The sequence below is a fragment of the Hyaena hyaena genome, unplaced genomic scaffold (assembly GCF_003009895.1).
Source record: "Hyaena hyaena isolate Hyena2069 unplaced genomic scaffold, ASM300989v1 scaffold_57, whole genome shotgun sequence".
In the NCBI taxonomy this organism is placed as follows: Eukaryota; Metazoa; Chordata; class Mammalia; order Carnivora; family Hyaenidae; genus Hyaena; species Hyaena hyaena.
The window spans coordinates 2,530,750-2,550,838 of NW_024080690.1; the positions used below are offsets into that span (position 1 = coordinate 2,530,750).

The 20,089-nt window shown below is 48.2% G+C and overlaps 1 long non-coding RNA gene across 1 annotated transcript in view; it reads right to left on the bottom strand.

Annotated features, from left to right (window-relative positions):
• Nucleotides 1–20,089, bottom strand: part of LOC120231569 — a 140,158-nt gene that overhangs the window by 11,088 nt on the left and 108,981 nt on the right. Inside the window, exon 3 of the long non-coding RNA XR_005528353.1 lies at nucleotides 10,306–10,411. This is a non-coding gene — a long non-coding RNA (uncharacterized LOC120231569). The remainder of the gene's footprint in view (nucleotides 1–10,305; nucleotides 10,412–20,089) is intronic.

Genomic DNA, 20,089 nt, shown 5'->3' on the forward strand with positions numbered 1-20,089 from the left:
CTCATAAACTGTGAGATCATGACCTGAGCTGAAGTCGGACACTCAACCGACTGAGGCACCCAGCGTCCCGAAACTATCCGAGTTCTAAAAGAAAATAATAACTTCTACCTTTCCACATCAGAAGGAGAAATGCCTTATTAGCACACAAACAGAGTATAAAACCCCAAAACAGAATGAATTGATGAAAATGACTATCTAAAAATCTAGTTTTCTCTCTATGGCCAACCCTAACGTAAACAAACACAAAAGGCAAATGTCAAACTGGGAAAAACTATTTTGATTAACATCACAAAGTGCAACTATCCCTAATATATAAAGACTCAGACATCAATAAAAGGCCAACAAATAGAAAAATGGGCAAAGGACGTGAATTGGCAAGTTGTAGGAATGGGCAGAGAAAGGGCCCCGAAACATTTGAAGAAATGCTCAGCCTCATTAGTGAGAAGAAAAATACACTGACACCAAGATACCATTGGTCATTGTTCAGGCTGTCACATTTTGATCACACACCATGTTCAAACACACGTTTGGAAACAGGAGCCCCAATGCATCCTGGTTGTCTGTGAAATAGTGGTTTTGGGGAGGGCAGTTTGGCGATATCTATCCAAACTACAAATGCACTTCTCCCTTTCCTGGGAACTCGGTCTCGGAGAATTCATCTATGCATGCTCTCACAGGTGTGTGCACGAGACAATGCTACTCAGGAAGCATTGTCTGTTTGCCAAAGACTGGACCCAACCCAAACGTCTAACATTCTGCAACTGGTTAAATACACTAGGACAGAGACAAACCGTAGGCACAGCTCATTTAGGTAGCAAGTAGTCTGGAAAAGATTCCTAGGGACCTGGTAATGGTGGTAGCCTCTAGGGAAGGAATCCGGGGGTCCTGAGCGGGAGGGGCCACAGGGCCTCTCTTCTTTACACACTGGCTTAGACTCTTTACATTTTGTCCCGTGTTCAAGGATGATCTATTAAAACTACTTTCTAAACTTGGAAAAGTAAGGTACCCATTTTCTTCTAGCATCCCAGGGTCTACCAGATACAGCAGGTGCATGCCCAGGTGAATGCCATTTCCCGCCCCTGCCCCCAGCCCCAGCTCCTGGCTGGCTCACCTCTACTTGGCCTGGAGTCTGACTTGTGAAGACAGTGGGGTGGGCTGGGGGCCCCGCTGGCCCAGCTGCCTGTGATGTGGAGGTACCGTCCACACGCACCTGTACTATCACCACCTTGCGCCTGATCTCAGCCACTCCTCTGCCCTGAAGTTTTTATCCCATTGTGCATTAATTAGTGCACTTTGTAATAAATTTTGTAGCTTCTCAACATCTTTTTGGAGGTAGGCAGAGGAGAAGACGTTTAAAATTTTTTTAAAAATTTTACATTTATTTATTTTTGAGAGACAGATTGAAACAGAGCATGAGCAGGAGAAAGGCAGAGAGAAAGGGAGACACAGAATCTGAAACAGGCTCCAGGCTGTGAGCTGTCAGCACAGAGCCCGATGTGGGGCTGGAACCCAGGAACCACGAGATCATGACCTGAGCCGAAGGCCGACACCTAACTGACTGAGCCACCCAAGCAGCCCTAAATTTTAAATAACTAAAAACTTTGCAGTTGCTGGTGTCCCTTAGGTACTTGGATGTGTCACCGATGGTGAGTACATACATGCCCAGGGTCCCTCTTCTGGGCAGGTTTTAAATAAAACTCCAGAGGTGCCTGGGTGGCTCAGTCAGTGAAGCATCTGACTTCGGCTCAGGTCATGATCTCACAGTTTGTGAGTTTGAGCCCCGTGTCGGGCTCTGTGCTGACAGCTCGGAGCCTGGAGCCTGCTTCAGATTCTGTGTCTCTGTGTCTCTCTCTGCCCCCACTTGCACTCTGTCTCTCTCTTTCTCAAAAATAGATAAACTTGAAAAATAAAATAAAACTCCATAATTCACCCTTCTTGCCCCCCCCCCCCCCCAGTTAAAAACAAGCTCTCCTGACACTGGACCCTGAGAAGGGGGGGGGTGTCCATCATGGGGTCCCCCTGCTCTTGCCAGGGACACAGTGCTGTGACTTAGCACTCTGTCATGGCATCACCACACTCATTTCTGGCCTCAGAGTCCTATCTTTCGAATTGCAGCAGTTGTGGGTGACACCCTGGTGCCAAGCCCCTGGTATGCTCGGCCTTGGCACTAGGCTGCTGCGTTCCTGGGCCGGGGCCCCGATCATGTGGCAGAGGGTGCTGGCAGGAGGAGGCGCCCAGCTGTCACTCTGTGATGGGCCGGTGTCATCTTGGCACCGAAGGGCCTGGCCAGCTGCCGGGGGATGTCTGGAGTGAGCTCTCTGGCGGATGGTGCTCCTGGCCTCCCTGGAAGGTTTCTGTCTTGCAAGGCCCTCCCCTGGGCCCGACAAGAGGCGGCTGTCAGGTGAGTGCGAGCACAGGCGACTTGAGCGGAGACTGGTACTCCTACAAGCCATCAGGCAGAGACCACTTTGAGCTAACATCAGGCTGAGTGACAGGCCCGGAGCAACCCCCTGTGGATGGGCCTCCCCGTGCATGTGCGTGCGTGCGTGCTTGCGTGTGATGGTGTGTGTGTGCACAGTGGGTGTGCACGTGTGTGCCCCAGGACCGCACAGACACCGGACACACACAGGCATCCCCCCAGAGTCACGCACGTCTGCTCTGTGGTCTGACTAGAATCGCCTTCCCAAACTGGCCCACGTATCGGACTTTTTACACAAAGAAAGGGCCAGAGGAATTGGCCCCCTGCCCCCGGGATGGGAACATCTAGGTTTGGGGCAGCCGGGGCTCTTTCCCTGGGCAGAGACGTGGCCTGGAGAGATGGACCGCTGGCCCATCAGGAGACAGGGAAACAAATTGTTTCCTGCGTCTTTGATGTGGGGCCCCTGACGGGTGCAGCCTGGACATGGTTTTGTGCCTCCTCCCTTGGCTCAGGAGGAAAGAATTCTCTAGGCCCGTGTGGGGCATAAGCTCGGCTGCCAGCATGAGGAAAGGGAAAGATGAGGGAGGATTTTCTGCAAGGAAGAAGGAGAGACAGAGACAGAGACAGAGCAGGAGGGAGGGATTATACACATAGACAGGAGGGGTGAGATTTTGGAGAGGCCGGGAGGGAACGGTGTGCAAGCCCACACCTGACTTTCTCTTACGAAATCACTTGCACGCAATGGGTGGGACTGAGCCCCAGCCCCACTGCCCAGGGCTGCTCTGTGTCTGGTTCTTAGACTCTCCAGTAATCATTTCTGGGCAGCCTCAAGGAGCCGGTCAAAGTGGTCCCCTCCTGATGCTTTTGGTGGGTCCGGACAACCTCTGTCACTCGCTAAGTCCCTAGGGACCTCAGGGAAATGGCCTCCTTTCCTGGGCCTCACCCCCCCCCATGCAAAAGGCATCTTAGACACTAACTGATGAGCGGGCTATTAAAGTATTTATCGGGGGGGTGGTGGCGGGGGACCGGGCAGGAAGAAGAATCTGGAAGCAGAAGCCAGAGTGTGTGTATTAAATGTGAAAACGTATGGTGGCGCAGAGAGGATTTTTTCCCGAAAAGCCAGAATATCGCCACAGTCATACTGCCAGACGCTGCCCTCCCAGAACACGCATGCAGGTGGGAAGGGTGTCTGCAACCAGCAGAAAGGGGGTCAGTGAGCACCCGACCGGCACGTCTCCAGGAAGGCACGTGCATGGTGGCTCATGTGGACATGAGTGTGTCTGTGTGTTGGGGGTGAATGCGTGCCCGGAAGGAGCCCTGAGCAGTGCATGGAAAGTAAAAGTAGTGAACACTCCGCTTAAGCAATTGTTTTTCTCCTGGAGGCTAAAATTCATGGGCAGTTAGCCAACAGCCACATTAGGATAAGAAATGTAATCTGTTTATAATAAGTTTGCAAACGCATCTCATTGGTGCAGCGAGTGTGCAGTGCGCCATGACCTGCCGTGACGCCGGCCTTGGCTTGGGGTCCGTGGCGAGCACACCGGAGCTAATAGGCTCGTGTTTGCAAAGCCCAGCCTAACGGCTCGCCTCCTTTCTCAATCATCCACTTCCCTCTGGGGTGGAGAAACACGTTCCCAGAGACGGCAGCTGGAGTGTCTGACAGCCAACGGACACTGCTGGCCCTGCCTTTGCCCGAGCCACCAGCGCTGCCAAAGCAAAGACTGGAAAGGACCTCTCCAGGTCGGAAGGCACTTGGTCCCACCGTCGCAGGGAGCCCAGGTCCTTGCAAATAGTCTCCCATGAGGTTCTGGGCTCTGCTAGGTCTCTCCCCACTTCCTGACAAGCTCTGGGCCACCCCGGCTGTGTAGCCCGTGTCATCCTTCAGTCGTCTGAAGTTTCTGGGTCATAGTGCCTGCCACTTTTCAGAGCAACAGCCAATAAATCAACACCTATTTGCCATTTCTGGTAGCCTGGCACAGCGTTGGCATTTTAGGTACAGTCCTCACTCTACCCACTGGGAAGCTTCAAAGGAGATAACTTGCCCCAACTCCTGCCATCAGTGGGATTTGTGTGGAGTCGGGATTTGAACCCAGGTTTCTCCAATTCTGGAATCCCAGCTCCTTCCAGGGAGAAACGCCACCATTCTCTCCACAGGTATCTCCTGGAACAGTGCAGGTCTGCTGTTAACCCACTCCTCTCCTGGAAACATTCTCTAGCTTTTTTTCTAGGTCCTTCCTTCTGACCTCTGTGAGCTCATTTCCCCAAAGAGCACTCATGCCCTCCAACCAGAATTCCATAAACAAGAAAACGGTGGCTAAAAAGCAAGGGGATTCCAATCACACAGACCCAGCTGAGAATTCTGCTTTAGACTCACACTGACCTTGGTCAAGTTATTCAGTTTCCTTGCTTCGAGTTCCCTGTCTGTAAGAACAGAGGGCACCGAACCACACGGCGGGGGTGACAGTTACATGAGATAAAACCTAAACAGTTCCCCAGCCAGTGTTTGCATAGCTCTGCTTGAGGGCGTGTGTGGTGGCAAATGTGGTAAGGTGAGGAGGACATGTGGGTACACGGACATCTGGTCCCACCCAAGTGTTACTCCTTCCCCGTCTTCTGACTTCTCCCACCCCAGCAGGGAGCTCAGACTTTCATCTGCAGAGTTAACAAGCTTCCCTACACTGTCATCACGGGGGGCGGGTGGGGGACCTGGAATTTCACCCCCGCCTGGCAGAGACCAGGCTCTCTTCTCTCCCTTTTCCCCACTGGCGTCATATCAGAGGAAGCTCTCTCCACCTTCAGCAGTAACCAAGCCACGGGGGGTGGATATCAACGGGGCACTCTGACCCTCTATTTGAGGGAGCTAACCGTGGAGGCCCTGTGGGAGCCAGAACTTCTATCTCCGTCCAGCAGTGAGGTAGAGACCTCTTCCAGCTTTTACTTCTGTGTCAACAGATGCCAAGTAGGGAACATGGACTTCACCTCCACCTGTCAGGAACAACGCAGCTCACTGTCACCCATCACTTTTCCTACTGGGGCAGTGCCCGAGGAAGCCATTTAATGCAGATGATTAAACTAATATCCGGTGTCTCATAACATAATATTCAAAATGTCAAGTTTCAATAGAAAATCGCACATCGTACCAAGAATCGGGATGATCTCTGAAAGAAAACAAGCAATAAATGCTAATCGCAAGATGACAGACATGTTAGAATTATCTGACACACATTTTAAAGCAACCACCCTAAAAATGCTTCAGAGAACAATGACTAATACTCTTGAAACAAGTAAACAATTAGGAAGTCCCAGGCAAGAAGGTTAAAATATAAAGGAGAACCAAATGGAAGTTTTAGAACTGAAGAATACAGGAACCAAAACAACAATAATAAAACCCGAATCAAGGGAGGCACTCACCAGCAGAATCAAGGGGACACAGTGAACTGGAAGAGAGGACGCTGTTACATATCCATTCTGAACAACAGAGAGAAGAAAATGGGCTGGAAAAAAAGGGAACAGAGCTTCAGGGATATGTAGTGCTATAACAAAAGATCTAACTTCCGTGACATTGGAGTTCTGGGAGGAGAAGAAAAGAGGGCAGAACTGATAAAGTGCTCAATTAAGGAATGGCTTAAAATTTTCCTACAAAGCTACGGATATAAGAAGCCAAGCAAATCTCAAACAGGATAAACCCAAAGAAATCCATGTGAAGGCACATCATACTCAAACTTCCGAAAAACAAAGAGAAATATGTATATATTGGAAACAGAAAGAAATGACACTCTACCTAAAGGGGAAAAAGTTTTGACTGATGGATAATTGTTATTAGAAACAAACCATGGAGGCCAGAGTATTGAAGAAGTGTTGAAAGAAAAGAAGGGCCAACTCAAAAATCCTATCTCCAGCTGAAAGGTCCTCTCTAGTGGAAAGATCCTTCAGGAATTGAAAGGGAAATCAAAGCAGTCTCAGAAAACTAAGAATATTTGTCACCAGCAGACATATGGAATAAGAATGGCTAAAAGAATGTTTCTGAACAAAAGGGAAACAATACAAGAAAGACTACTGGAACATCAGTAAGGAAGAAAGAACATAATAAGCACAAATATTGGTAATATTGGTCATTACAAGAGACTTTCATTTTCCTCTTGAGTTTTCAAGATTAGGTTGATGATTCAGGCAAAAACTAACACTGTCTAATGTGATTCTAAATGTATGTAGTAGAAATACTTGAGACAATGAGCTATGTTATAAACAGAGACGGTAAAGGGACGTAAAGAAAGGTGAATATGTTCCACACTTCACTCAAACTTGGAAAATGAAGACACTAGTAAACTGTGGTATGTCTCACACGATGCAAAAAAAAAAAAAAAAAAAAAAAATCATCTGATAAAATCCAACAAATATTCTTGATAAAAACTCTTAGCAAATGAAGAATTGATGGGAACTTCCTCAACTTGATAAAGAGCATTCACTAAACTTACCACGGACATCATTCTTCTTCTTCTTCTTCTTCTTCTTCTTTTTTTTTTCCTGTAGTCTCCATGCCCAACATGGGGCTTGAACTCACAATCTAGAGAACTAGAGATCAATAGTCAGATGCTCTACTGAATAAGCCAGCCAGGTGCCCCTATAGTTACATCATTCTCAATGATGAAAGACTGAATACCTTCCCTCCCGAGATCAGAAATTCTCACAGACTTTATTCCACATTGTACTATAGATTCTATCCAGTGTAATATGGCAAGAAATAGAAACCCAGAGATCCAGGTTGGAAATAGAAAAGGAAAGTTGTTTTTATTGGAAGATGACACAAGAATCAACCTAGAAAATCCTATAGAACTAAAAAGCCACTAGAACTAAAAGTAAAGACTTTTAGTCTTTAGTAAAGATATTTTAGACTTTAGTAAAGATACAGGATACAGGACTAATTCACAATAATCACTTGTATTTCGTATTTGCAAGGAACCATTGGAAAATGAAAATTTTAAAGTACTTAGAGTGAAAATGACAAAAGGTGGACAGGATCTACACATTAAAATTATAAAACATTGCTGACAGAAATGAAAGGGAATCGAAATAGGTAGAGAGATACTGTGTTCATGGGTCAGAAGGCTCAATATGTTTAAAGTACACATTTCCACCAAATTGATGTATAAAGTCAATGCAATTCTGGGCAAAATCTCAGCAAACTTGTAGAAATTGACAAACTTCTTCTAAAACTCATACGGAAATGCAAAGGACTTAGATAGTCAAAACAACTTTGCAAAGGAGGAACAAAGTTGGAGAACTAACACTGTGTGATTTCAAGACTTATTTTATTATAAAGTGACAATAATCAGAACAGTGGAGTGACGGTAAGTACCAACATCAATGGAACTTCAGAATCAAGACAAAACAGACCTGCTCATGTATGAATGACTGATTTTTGCCAAAGTGCTAACAGGGCGGGAAGGGAGACATGATAGTCTTTTCAACAAATGCTAGAGGAAACGAGCAAAACCATAGGCAAAAACATGAACTTCAATCCACACCTCATACCACTGACAAAAATTAACTCAAAGAATGGGTCATCGCAGGTTGAAATATCCACAGCTTCCAGAGGAAAATAGAAAAAAAAAATCTTTGAGACCTTGGGTTAGGAAAAGATTTCTTAGATACAACAAAAGCATAACACATAAAAGAAAAAAAATGGATATAGGAGACGCCTTCAAAATTAAAGAAACAAAAGTCATTGTTTAGAAAATGAAAAGATAAGCTACCATCTGGGAGAAAGCATGTCCAAAATCATATATTTAATAAGGGGCTTGATTTCATTATATATAAAGAGATCCCAAAACTCAATAATAAGAAATCAAACAACCCAATTAAGAAACGGACAAAATATTTAAACAGATATATCACCAAAGACCTACAAATCATAAACAAGTAAATGAAAAGGTGCTCATCGTTATTAGCCATTAGAGGGATGCAAATTAATAGCAGGAGCTATCACTCTGCGACTATTAGGATGACTATAATATAAAAGACTGACCATAACGGGCATTATGAGGGTGTGGAGGAATGGGAACTCTCACGCAAGGCTAATGGGTTTGCAGAAATGGATGGGGCTGTCATCAACGGAATCTTGCCAAACCCCATTCAAGGAATTGCGGCTTAATTTCTTCCCTGCCCAATTTGCTTTGCACAGAGCCACTGTAAAGCCAGCTTTCCAAGGTCACACAAGGTCACCTACAGCAGAAGCAAGGTTTTCCCTTCAAGCAAACTGGGGTGGATCTTGCTGTTTTTGTTTTTTTTTTTTTAACCTGAGGCACCAAGAGTGTGAATTAGTATGGTGGGTTCAAGATCCCCAAGCCCTCTTTTGGTTTACTTCTTGATGATTTCAGGTGTCTTGAAAGGTGACACAGAAGGAGAGGAAGGCAGAAGGCACCATGGCTCTTAGCAAGCTCTCGGTAGACAATTTTTTGAGGGTTGAATTCAACTCTGGGTGTGAGTCAGCTGCTGAGCGAGTGCGTTTCTGTCTGCATGTGTCTCTCTGCCTTTGCAGTCAGAGGAAGGGCCCTGGCTCAGGCCAGGAAGAATCTGCTCTAAGCTGATAAAGCCGAAGGCCAGGAACCCCGTGGTTTTTCTGTCTTTGGAAGTTCTCCCCGCGGGGCCTGGGAGGAGAGGGCACTCTCTAGGAGGAGGTACTTTCCCCGCAAAGCATCGGTCTGAATATGGCCCCAGGGAGCAGTTTGCACACATCCGGACTGTGAGACCCTGCGCACCCAGGGCTGGGTGCTCCATTTCAGGGGCTCCGGACCTGGTTTTCTCTCTTAAATGTGTGAACCCTGAAGTTCCGTGCCGCCTCTTGCCTTCTGGGGATGGAGGTGGGAGGGAGGCAGCCTCGGGCTGGGGTGAGAGAGAGACCTGTGTCCTGTCCGTGTCAAACCGCTCCTAGACAGGGGCGTGCAGCGTCCGGTGACCATGGCCGGAGGGCCCCCTGATCCTGACAAAGCCAGCTAGCTCGCTCCGCTTTTGCTGCCTTTTACTTTTTTCTAAAACAATTCTGGGGAGTTTCAACATTCCCAAATGACCAGGGAAACTCTCTACAGCTCAGCCCCAATCAGTCAATGCGGAGAAGACTTTCATCGGATTGTTTTTGTTTTTGTTTTAACCCATTGTTGGTGTGTAAATGGAGCCGTCAATCTAGAAGCCCCCCAGGAGCCCGGGGCATGAGTCTGCAGAGCTGGGTATTTTTAGTCTGCTCTCTCCCAGATTCCAGCTGGTGGACCCCAGTCAGGCTCCTGTGAGGCTCCTGGTGCAAGAGGTTTTGCTGAACCTGATGCAACCGCAAGGTGGGCTTAGCTCATGCATCTCACAGAGCTGTAGCCCTAGAAGCTCAGAGACATGCAGATAATACACAGAAACTCTGTCCAATTTCACCTTAAAATTGAAAAAAAGACCTCTCAACAGGTTCAGACGCCCCTGTGTATGTGTGTGTGTGTGTGTGTGTGTGTGTGAATCCAACTAGTAAAAATTAAAATCATCACATCGCTTCACAGGATGGCAGCACTATGTTGCTTTTCTTTGGCAACGGTCCACGATTGAGCTACTGATTAAAATATACCCTATGAAGTACATGTGTTTCTATGGAATGTCTCCCTGAGTATTTGCTGACTTGCCTCTGAATTACACGCCTGGTGAAGCGGACCCTGGCCGCAGGGAATCGCTTCTCCTTCATGCAGGTGCTCTCTGCGCCCCTCTCTCAGGCTGGGATCTGGGCTGCTCTGGGCTTTCTCTTTTGTTCTGTCCCGTGAGCCCCGCACAGGACATAGAACAGGGAGGCTGCCGTTCACATCCACCGGGGGCCCCTTCCTGGTCATCTGTCAGTGGGACAATAACTGTGGTCTTACCCTCCTGAGTCTCCTCTCCAGATCCAGTTCATAAAGGACGGGAGAGCTGCTGGAGGCTGCATGCTTCAGCCACGTCCTTTCGCTTTCTGCTCCTTGCTTTGCACATCTGTGAGATAAGGAAAAGGTACACATTTAGCAGCAATGATTCAGTTATTTTACTCTGCAGAAAAAGACCCACTGTTACGAAACAGAATTAACACTCGTTAATTCTGGGGTGTGGTTACTCAGGTGTTTGTTATATCCCTCTTGGTATTTTTCTGTATTTTCCAAAGTCTCTTGCCCCAATAGAGTAAGAGGGAAGACAATTTTTTTTAACTTTTTTTTTTTTAATTTCTGAGAGAGAAAGAGACAGCGTGAGCAGGGGAGGGTAAGAGAGAGAAGGAGTTACAGAATCCAAAGCAGGCTCCAGGCTTTGAGCTAGCTGTCAGCACAGAGCCCGAGGGGGGGCTCGAACCCACAAACATTGAGATCATGACCTGAGCTGAAGACAGATGCTTAACTGACTGAGCCACCCAGGCGCCCTGAGGAAAGACAATTTTTAAAAGGATTTGTATGAAATCTGGTCTCTGGTTCAGAGATGGATGCTCTCTGGTTCTGTGTACAGGAAAATGCTCAGTAAACCCCAGAGTCCTGAGACTGTAAGGAGAGGTATTAATATTATTTGTCACGTTTCTGTTCTGCACTGCTCTAGGAATTTACTGATACCCAGCACTAGGCTTCACCCCTACCCACGCTCTCCGCTGTGCAAGGCAGCCAGCCGTTCGCTCACTAAGCTGTTAACCTTTCTGGTGGGATAGGAGTTTTCTAGTTCAAGGCATGTGAGTCCAGAATGATGTCACTTAGAATGTTCTGATTCAGTTCCATCCAAAGCCGCCCCCCACCCCGCACCTGCAACCCCGACCTACACCAAACAGAACCATATACCTGTATGAACACTCCTATCTCCTGTCATCAAACATTTTGCCTTGTATAATAAATTCCCAACTTTGGGGGCTTTAGCAAAAACACATTGCCGGAGAAAACGCACAGTGACATCTCCGCTCCTCTAACTTAAAAACAGCCAAACTAAAATAAGTAACAACAACAACAAAAAGTTGTTTCCCACACATTTGCCCTGCTCTTACCACCAGTCTTCAGCCTGAAATAATTTCATGCTTGAGTTATTAACTTATGAAAATAGGCACAAAAGGGGAAAAATGCGAACAGATCCTCAGCTATATTATTAGTCATTGCTACAGCTGAGTGCATTCCGGCACAAAGGCGTGTTATTCTGCCTGAGTACCTCAGTTTTGAACAAAATGTAACTCACTAATGGGTTATGCCTCATATACCTTCTTATAATCATTAGGTTGCCATTCTCTGTAATTTATCCTGTTTTTCATTAAGAGTATGCTCATTAGACAGGCGTGCGCTCGAGTGCTCGTGTATGTGTGTGTGCATGGGCATGTGTGTGCACGCGTGTGCACACACACGCATACACACATGCACGCACAAATCCCCTTTTGTCTGTGACTGAAAAGAAAGGTCATGGGCTGAGCTGTCAGTCATTTAAGGAAACCACTGTGTTGATAAATGCTAATTATCACTGATTAAGATAATTGATAATTATCATTGATTATAGTGTTTGGAAATCAGGGTTGTGAATGGACGTGAAATGCAGATTCTGAAAAACTGGTGAATTGGGGATAAGAATATGAGTAAAGGAAGGGACTCCACAGAAGCCTTCTGGAGAAGATGAGATAGAGTGGAGGAGTCTGATCTGCCTCGCCTTGGTCTCTATTTGTCAGGGACAGTGCTGGTCTGAACTCTTCCCGGACTGCCCTCACTTGCTGAGTATGCTCAGGTCTTCTGGATGAGCGACATGATTCCAGGCAGTAGCCCCTTTTTTGGAGGTTTGGGGCTTGCGCTCAGAGATGTAGCCCCAAACCTAGTCTGAGTCAAGTGAAAAAGCCAAGTTTGGACCTACTGATTTTTGCTTCTGTGAAGTCCAGAACTGGTTATAGAAATCAAGGCCTGGGGCGCCTGGGTGGCTTAGTCGGTTAAGCGTCCGACTTTCGCTTGGGTCATGATCTCGCGGTTCGTGGGTTCGAGCCCCGCGTCGGGCTCTGTGCTGACTGCCAGCTCAGAGCCTGGAGCCTGTTTCAGAGTCTGTGACTCCCTCTCTCTCCGACCCTCCCCTGCTCACGCTGTCTCTCTCTCTGCTAGAAATAAATAAAATATTTAAAAAAAAAAAAAAAAAAAAAAGAAATCAAGGCCTTTGAGTTTTAACTTCCGGATAGACACAAATACAACAAAAATAGCAGGCAAGAAAATAATCAGGAGAAAGAAAAACGGAAGGGAAATAGGAGAAGCTTGGCGAAGATCAAGGTCTTCACAAACAAGTGTGGATCATCAGAGCCGTCTCCTAAACTGACCAGAGGTCTGCAAGGGGCTGAAGAGCCTGGAAACAGGGCTCCCCACCCCCCACCAATTCTCAGCCAATAAGAGAAGCCCCGGGCATCTTCCCCCTTGAGTAGGACAATGGGATTCTGATTCTCCACCTGACACTTGCCCAGCCAGGAGGGACACTACTTGGGAACCAAATGTGGTCCTTTAACCTCCCTGAAGTGTTAACGAACGCTTTGATTTTGTTCCTTCCTCCCCATTAAGACACATGTGGTTCCACTTTGCCCTGAAAAAAAATCTGATCTCACCTCCCAAGCCAGTTTCTCATCTTCTTGGTCCTGTGAGCCAAGCTCTGCAAGGGGGTCCCCTCCTGTCAGGTGACAGAGATGCCCACCTTGCCAAAGATGACCCTGGCAGGGCTCTGTCTCGGGGGTCGGCACCCCACACTGCAACCAGAGCCCAGGATGCATCACTGTGGGTTTCCCGCTCATGTAAAAGCACAGAGGGGCTTGTGGTAACTCTCAGCCCAGAGTGTCCTGTTAGATGCCAGGCAACACAGGCGCGATGACGTTCCCAGACGCTATGCTTTGTGGGGGCAGTTGGGCTGGACAGAACTCCAGGAAGAAAGAGCCCCCACCCCCACCCCCAGCAAAGATCTGGAATCTTGAGAGGTTATGAAGCCATCTTTGCCCTTGCCCTTCTTTTACTGGTGACACACCGGGGCAAAGAGGTGGCGGAGCTGGACCTAGAAATGATGTTGCTTCTCTCAGCTGGCACTGAATCCCTGAGGCTCATCTGCTGAAACATCCCCCATGCTGTGCCAGTCACAGGGGAAACGTAGGCCACTGCCGCAGAGCTCTGCTCCAGAGACGCACTGTGCCTGGTGGGGGGTGGGGGGGGCGCCCGGGGGGGCACCCCTGGAGATGGCTGCAGGCGCGGTGGAGTCCTGAGAGGCTGGATGAACTCTGTCAGGTGGGAAATGGGAAGGTGGATAGAAAAGTGGTTGTTGTTGTTTGATAGAGAGAGAGAATGTGCTAGTGACTGGGGAGATGGGCAGGGGTGGGGAAGGGGGCGAGAGAGAATCCGAAGTAGGCCCCACGCTCAGCACAGAGACCGACATAGGGCTCGATCTCACGACCCCGGGATCATGACTTGAGCCCAAATCAGGAATCAGACACACAACTGACTGAGCCACCCAGGCGCCCCGAGAAAAATGTTCCTGAGAACAGAAATTCAAACCTGGGAAAGCATCCCCCATCTTATCTCTTTCTTAGACATAAACTCTACAACCCACAGGCCCAGAGTCCTGTTACATGTGTGTTATTTCCTTGGATCCTCACAGACCTCTGTCTGTGAGAGCAGCATCTGAATTAGACCCTCTCCCCCAATTTTTATTTTTACCATCTTTATCACTTTAAGTGTTTAGTTCAGGAGTTACTAAGCACACGAACATTGTTTTACAATAGATCTTAGATCTTTTTCGCCTTGCAAAACTGAAACTCTACCCATTAAACAGTAACTCCCTGTTCTCCTTCCGTGCGGCCCCTGAGAACCACCAGTCTGCTTTCTGTCTCTGTGACTTTGATGACTCGAAGTACCCCACATACATGGGATCACACAGGATTTGCCCTTCTGTGACGAGCTAACTTCACCCAGCATGACGTCTTCCAGTTTCATATATCTTGTCACATGTGACAGGTTTTCCTTCCTTTTTAAGCTGGAGAATATTCCATTGTATGTATATACCACCTTTCGCTTACACAGCCGTGTGCTGAAGGACCCTTGGGTTGTTTCCACCTCTCAGCTCTTGTGAATAATGCTACAATGAACGTGCGTGTGCAAATATCCCTTTGAGATTTTGCTTTCAATTCTTTTGGCGATATACCAGAAGAGGAATTGCTGGATCATATGGTCGTTCTATTTTTAAGTTTTTGAGGAACCTCCATACTGTTTTTCACAGCAACTGAACCATTTCACGTTCCCACCCGCAATGTGGGAGGGTTCCAATTTCTCCACATCCTCACTAACACTTGTTATTTTCTGTTGAGATATATATATATATATATATATATATATATATATATACACACACATACATATATGCCCCCTGAGTGGGTATGAGGTGGTATCTTCTTGTAGTTCCCATTTGCATTTCCCTAATGCTTAGTGATATTGACTTTCCTTTCATATGCTTGTTAGCCATTTGTACATCATCTTTGAAGAGACATCTATCCAAATCCTTTGCTTTTATTTTTTTAAGTTTATTTATTTATTTATTGTTTAATGTTTATTGATTCCTGAGAGAGAGGCAGAGCATGAGTGAGGGAGGGGCAGAGAGACAGGGAGACAGAATCCAATGCAGGCTCCAGGCTCTAAGCTGTCAACACAGAGCCCGACGTGGGGCCCGAACTCAGGAACCACGAGATCATGGCCTGAGCCGAAATCAAGAGTCAGATGCTTAACTGACTGGGCCACCCAGGCGCCCCTCATTTGCCTTTTCCAAAATCAGATTATTGTGTTGTTGAGTTGTAGGAGTTCTTTAAAATCCCCCTCTTTTTTTGTTTTGTTTTTAGCTGAAAAAACTGAAGGCTCAATGAGGTGGGTAACTAACTTGGCTTGAGTGTGCTGTGTGTGTCCCCAGCAGCGGGGAAGGGGGGCCCCAGGCAGCAGCCAGAGCGAGCCATGGGTCCAGCCTCCCGGCCACACAGCCTCGCAGCCAACACTGCCCGGCAAAAGCACACGCTGTGTCCATAGCCTCGTGTGCCCAATTGCCGTTTGGAAACCAGCGGCAGACACAGGTTGCAGAGAACTCAGAAGCGTGTCATAACCACTTTAACGACAGTTCTCCTCTCTTGCTTTCCGCTCCTCTGAGGAAGGGCAGAGAGAAAAGGCTGTTCATGGAAAAATACACTTAAATGGATCAGTACCCTGATGGGCAACCCTTTGCACATCTGTTCTTAACAGGTTTCAGCTGAGACTACTGAAAATATACATAGATCTGTTTATGTGGAACCAGTTAAATCTGATAAGATTACAATTTGGAGGGTAACTCTGGATTTGGTGGTGGGGGGAAGAAAAAACCCTCCACGCTTGGTCTCCACACACGCTCCTAATGTTTTACCACAGATGTTGTTGAGGGAATCGGATTTGCTGCAAATTAAAAAGATCTAAATTATTTGAGATTAGTTACAAACAAACTCAAGATGTCCCGACGGCCTTTCTGCGGCACACAATTCTCACCTCCACCCACCCCCAATCTGGGCCCTAGTCCTTTGTTATCAGAGCGGAGACCACAGCTGGGAAATCACTTGTTTCTGAGTAATTCCGTCCTCACTCCCTGCGTCAAGCCGTTTAGGAGGAAGATGGTAGGCAGGCCGCTCACACACTGAATGTCTAGTTGTCTTCCCCTGCAGGACGCCTGTGGCCCTCAGGGACATGCAGGGAGCAGGGCGGAAGGACAGAATTACACAGGTGCTGTGCTCTTTCCCAAGTCTTTCTTAGGTAGCACTGGAGCCGCCTTTTGAGATCATCCCATTATAGAGAGGAGAAAATGGAGGCTCTAGGATGATTTGCTCAGGACCACACCAACTGTAAAGAATGAGGTGCTGTGAGGGAAGAAGGAGTTTTCCTCTGATCTAAATGTCTTCCTGGTGGGGGGTGCCTGGGTGGCTCAGTCTGTTGAGTGTCTGACTGGCTCAGGTCATGATCTCGAGGTTTGTGAGTTCCAGCCCCGCGTCGGGCTCTGTGTTGGCAGCGGGGAGCCTGGGGCCTGCTTTGGGTTCACTGCCTCTCTCTCTCTCTCTCTCTCTCTCTCTCTCACTCTCGCCTGTGGGGCAAGGCGTCAACTCAGATACCCACAGGGCTCAGCAGAAATGGAAGGGGCCAGGGGCCTGGGCAGCTACTAAACAGCTTTAGTAGATTGATACTGGGGGAGGGAGGGGGTGGAGAATGAAGATATTGTGGCTGCAGATCTCCTGGATTTGGTAAAGAGAGCCAGAATTGCCAGGTTTTTGCATGGTGAAGTCAAACAAAACACCCAGCGCCTGCTGTGGTTTGCAATCCCATTGCGGGAAATTTGGTGCCTCCAGAGGTGAGAGGCAGAGGCTGCAGTGGCTTTGCTTCCTTTCTGAGCAGCGACTTGGGGGTCTATCAAGACTTGGGGGTCTATCAGGGTCCTTGTCTCCTGGTGTACGAGGCCGCTGTCACAGGCAAGGAGTACACAGGTAAGCACCCCGCTCCCTGTATCCCTTCTTCTTCTTCTTTTTTTAATTTTTTAAGTGTTTGTTTTTGAGAGAGAGACAGACAGACAGACAGAGCATGAGTGGGGAGGGGCAAAGAAAGACAGAGCTTGAGCAGGGGAGGGGCAGAGGGAGAGGGAGACACAGAATCAGAAGCAGGCTCCAGGCTCTGAGCTGTCAGCACAGAGCCTGATGCGGGGCTTGAACTCATGAACCGTGAGCTCATGACATGAGCCGAAATCAAGAGTTGGACGCTTAACTGACTGAGCTCCCCTGGCGCCCCCACCCCCACCCAACCCTGCGTCCCTTCTCAAGCCTTTTCTGATTAACTTTGTGGGAATCTTCCCTTAACTCTAGCACACTGTGAACTGCGTTCATCTATAACCATCGATCTAATAATTTATCTCCAAAAGATGACATCAGGCTATAACATGCACCACAGGATACAAGAATAGCAGTCACATGGCCTCAGAAACAATCAGCCCAAATTGACATCTGACAACACTCCCCCACCGCACCCCCAGGGGCCGGAGCTATGATTGGTAAGGTTTTCATTCCCGATGGACCCCACGCTGTGAAAATGCACCTATTTCTGTTCATTGAAACACATTTCTTTTAATAAGCAGCCCGGTGGAAAACAATTGTGAATGGCAGCTTCATTACATGTGGATTTTTAGAACAAAGAAAATATTGCTCACACTCCACAACCTGTTCGATGATACTGAATTTTAATTAAAAAAATGTTACATGTTAAATTGTGACAGGGAAGGTGTGACACTATGCCTATAAAAGAAATCAGGAAGGCAAATTATGGTTGACAGATTGTCTCCGTGATCTAGTCAGTGTTATTTTGTGTTTGCCTTCTCTCTCTCTCTCTCTGTTTTTCTATATGAAAATTTCAGTTTTGAACTAGTGAAGACACACTCCACGCAATATAGACTTCAAATGGGGAGGCCGGTGGGGCTAGAGGGGGGCATGAGAAGGGGGAGGCTTATTTGCTCTCTGGGGGCCTCCAACATTATCTTGGGCAGAGGATGGGTTATTGTCCTAGAAGGCCTCCTCTAAGTGGCTACTGTCCCAGGCCACCATGGAAGAGCCCTTTAAAAGGGCCAGTGTAAGGTCATCTTAGCAGGCTCGATCACAAAGAATGAACTATTTTGAAGGAATAGATTAAATGGTGTACAGGTGGGAGACCGGGATGTTCAGCCCAACCTGAGGTTCACCAGTTGTAAGAGAATTTTCTTCTGAGCTGATGCAAAATGATGGAGAGGAAAATCCAGGGGCTGAAAGTAGGCCATCGTATTGGGTTTCCGAAAGGCCGACTGGTGCAAGGAAAGGTGGTCAGCTTCTTCTCTGGATGGGCTTCCAGGAAATGACTGTCCACTCATGACCTAAAGCCCCATGAAAGAGTAGCTATTTGCCCCAATCACAGAGCCCCGAGATCTGCCCGCACTGGGAGAATCACACCCAGCCCAGCATGTCCAGGAAGCAAGCCGCTTCCCCTTGTCCGGGAGCCCCTCGGGGTTGCTGAGTGAAGCCTGGGTCGTGGGGCTGGCGGGGGTGGGAGGTGGGGGGGGGGGGAAGAATCAGCCTCACAGTGTGGGAGCTTGAGTGTCTACTTCCTCCCGAGAGAACAGGTGTGCAGGCGCTGACTGCAGAGCTAACTGCCTGCTAGAACAGTGCCTAGAATGCACTCAAGGTCTAGGATCCAAACCCGGGGCACTGAACTGCAGACACAAAAGCCCTGAGACTGGGGGTGCTGGTGCAGACTGGGCGAACCACAGCTATGACCCAAGGGAGGTACTGGCCACGCAGAGGGGAGCGTGGAATTCTGTTCTAAAAACACCCGGAAGCCATTCTCACGTTCCAAGCTGGAGAAGGATATGGCTTGGTTTTACATTTCCCGAAGATCGTGCTGGCTTCTGTTTGGAGTAGGGGTCTAGAGGGGTGGGAGACTGGGCTGTGGGCCAGGTGGGAGGCCAGGGGTAGGAGACTGAGGGTCTGCATTTCACAGGTGGGACCAGCACGGCATGGTGAGGAGGGTGAGGCGGGTGAGGGAAGGGTCCACGGAGGTGACATCTAAGCCCTGGTTTACACACTGAGAAAAGGACTCGACAATCCCCAGCTCTCGGGGAGGTTGTGAAGGTTAAAAGTGGTGCCTGACCCACAACAGGAACCCAAGACTGCATTCCCATTGTCCCCTCTGTCTCCACGAGCACAAATAAGCAGATGGCCGTCTTTAGCAATGTTACTTCTGACCCTCGTCCTCAGCAAAGTGGGAAGTAGGGCCTGGGCTGGAATGGGTGACAGGGAGGGGTTGGACTATCCTTTCTGAGAAATCATGTGCAGATCCACAAACAAAATGGCGATGCAATGAACTTCCATGTTCTTCAAAACATTTTGATGCTTACGGAAAGAAATGATCACTGTCGTGAAGCCCAGCGTGCCTGTGGCCCAGAGTATAACTGGAGAGCCGGCCCAGTGACCGTCCTTCGGGCCAGGATCCCTGTGTCTACCTCCTGCACTCACACCTGGCAAAGCAGGGGTGGAGAGTGGGTGAAGGTAGCAGAATTCCCACTCTCAGGTCAAACGTACACATCTGGGCTCACACCAGGCATAGTACACAATCCCACACTAAAACCTCAAGGTCCCCATTCTTGTGAAGTTTATAAACAGGGCCATCCAGCCCGACCCCATGGGGTCTTCCTATGGCTGGGAAGACTCCCTGGAGGAGAAGGGGCATCTGGACTGTGTGAAAGATGGGAGGGAGTTGCCGATGGGGTCGGGCTCCCTGCTCAGGGTGCAGCATGGAGAAGCACACATGACCAGTTTTCTCTGAGCCAGCACATTTTCCGTTCTAAATATAGCCCAAGATGACCCAAGACATCTTCCCCCTCACAAGGAGACTCAAGGTTCTGTATTTTCCCGCATTCCTGTGACTTCTGAGAGAAACGAACAGTGAGATCTGAGGCTTTTCCCTCCCATTGCCTGATCCCATGGATCCTGGGTCCTGAGGAACAATGTCCACAACCCCCCCTTGAGAGAAGACCCTGCCCTCAACATTTAGCCCCCAACATTTAGTAGCTATCAGAATATTTCACCAGCCCACTCCCTCCAGCAGAGTGAAACAGCCTTCTATCTACCTGGGAAAGGTCGCTCGT